This window comes from Ornithorhynchus anatinus, chromosome 1, assembly GCF_004115215.2.
Source record: "Ornithorhynchus anatinus isolate Pmale09 chromosome 1, mOrnAna1.pri.v4, whole genome shotgun sequence".
Classification (NCBI taxonomy): Eukaryota; Metazoa; Chordata; class Mammalia; order Monotremata; family Ornithorhynchidae; genus Ornithorhynchus; species Ornithorhynchus anatinus.
The window spans coordinates 90832459-90835134 of NC_041728.1; positions in this window are offsets into that span (position 1 = coordinate 90832459).

Consider the following 2676-nt stretch of genomic DNA (forward strand, 5'->3'; position numbering starts at 1 on the left):
GCAGAGTCATTTGCTTATATACCTTGAAATGTATTTGTAAATGAAATAAGGGGGATGGATACTGATTTAAGTGTGAACTTAGGATACTAGAATTTGAATATTACTCTCAGCGGAGTGTGGATGCATATGACCTTCTTTTGAGTTGAGGTTTGGATAAAGCATTAAAAATAGGGACTCCTGGACTTTTTTTCCTAGATTTGCCTCATGACCTAAGGTCACAAGCCTAGTGAGCTATTATACAGGCATAATTAAATATCTTACTTAAATCTCATAAGACACTCTAAAATGAATTAGCTAGTTGTATTGGGGTTAAAAGTAAAACTATTTTACATGCTTCATAGATGTTATGTAGTTTCCTCCAGGGTCATTTGTACCGATATATTCTGAAGTGTGTTTAGATATATTTTGGTATGTTGTATATTATGGTCAGACATGCTTTTCTAAGTTATATTAGGGACTTTTCTAGCGATTCAACACCACTCAACATTCTGGTGAGGCGAAACCTCCCCGAATCAGATAAATAATGGGTCTCTCTTAAAATATTTTATACACAGAAATTATTCTTACTTTAAAGACTCATATATTATATTGAAGATACTTTATGAAGCACCCGAAATACTCGTTTACACAATCCACTAGGAAAAATTAATTGTAAAAGACATCTACTGCCTCTGTGTATTTATGAGGAATGCTAAACAGCAACAAAGCACACCTTAAAAAGTCTTAAATAATTTACCAGTAAGAATAAAAGCTTCCATTTTATTTTAAAGAATAGTACTACTTTAGACACTTGGGTGAAATATGTGGCTCCTTGATGCAATTGCTGGAACAATATTTTCCCAAACATCATAATAGCTTTAAAAAAATAAGTTTTGTTCTCTTGGGAAAATCATATTTGTGTTTTGTGGCCTTATCAGGACAATCATGAAAATACTATCGAAGCAGCCTTCCCGACTCTGGGGAAGATAAGGAAGTTCCTCATTAGCCGCCTCTGAAGATTCATCAGCTAATACATGTGGCTACTCACTCTCCTCACCGCTGCCCACCTGCTTTTTATTTTTTGAAGCTTCAGTTACTTGACTTAGCAAATGACTAATTGCTGAATCCAGCTACATGGTTTGCATACTGAAATTGAGATCTTATTCTACTTATAGAGAATAAACCAAATTAGTCAAATGTTTGAAAGTGCATTCGTCCATTTCCTCCCTCTGACTGCCCTCACGTGAAGAAGCTTCAAGTTAGGAAGGGCTAAGCCCCACTCTTCATGAGGATGAAGGATGAACAGACCTTCCTTTAATGGTCTCTGCTTTTTGTAACCTTTCCATCAGCTTCGAAGATGCTCAATCAGCACTCACCCTTCTACCTATCAGCTCATATCTCACTACAACCCAATCTGCATGCTACTGTCCTCTTACACCAATCTACTCACTGTACCTCAGTCTCAACTCTCTTCCCGTTGACACTTTGCTCACGTCCTCCCTCCTGTCTGGAACTCCTTCCCATTTCATATCTGACAGTCCACCATTTCCCCCCACTTCAAAGTCCTACTGAAATCACCTCTCCTCCAAGAAGCTTTTCCTAACTAATCTCTCTTCTCCATCTCCTATTCTACCTCCCTTCTGCATAACCTCTACATTTGGGTCTGTATACCTAAATCTTTGATACTCTCAGTCCCAGTGAATATCCTTATAATCTGCTCTCTCCCCTGCATGTAATTTCTTTGTCTGTCAAAGAATGACAGAAATGTCTAGATTGTAAATTGACTAGATTGTAAAATGACTAGATTGTAAATTCCTAGAGGCCAAGGATTACCAACTCTGCTGTTATTAATGAAACCACTGATTGATTGATCTATATCAATAGATTTGAGAAGCTCTGTGAGAGGCAGCGTATTCTAGTGAATAGAACCTGGGCTTTGGAGTCTATTGGATTCAATAAAACCACTGATTGATTGATCGATTATCTGAGAAGCTTTGTACTTCTAGACTGTAAGCTCGTTGTGGGCAGGGAATGTTTCTGTAATATTGTTTTATTGTACTCTCCCAAGCGTTTAGTACAGTACTTTACACACTGTAAGCACTCAGTAAGTGCAATTGACTGACTGACTGACTTTATGGGAGGCAGCATCTTCTAGTGGAAAGAGCCTGGGCCTAGGAATCAGGAGACTTAGGTTCTAGTTCCATTTTGCCCCTGGCCTGCTGTAGGACCTTAAGCACATCTTCTGTTATTCTTTTTGATTCAGGTTTTCCATGGTAAAATTGGGAGAGTGATACCTTCTTAACCCTGTCCTAGGGATTTTGTGATGATAAAATGAGGTAAAGGCTATGAAAGTGCTTTGGAGACAACACTTTGGAGAGAAGCAGTAAGCCTAGTGAAAAGAACATAGAACCGGGCATCAGGGGACCCGGGTTTGAAATTCAGCTTCACCAACTGCCTACTGAGTGATCTTGGACAAGCCACTAAGCTTCTCTGTAAAAATGACGATTAAATGCCATGCTTCCTTTCAGCTATGATCCCCATGAGGGCGAGAGATTGTGTCCAAACTGGTCATTATCTTAAATCTAGCTCAATGCTGCTTTCAAATGAAGGAATAACAAGTGTCCATGCAACTTCCCTGAGATTTATTTGTGTGGACTTAGGGTGGGCTAAAGCATCTACCTTAAGCTCCCTGAGAGA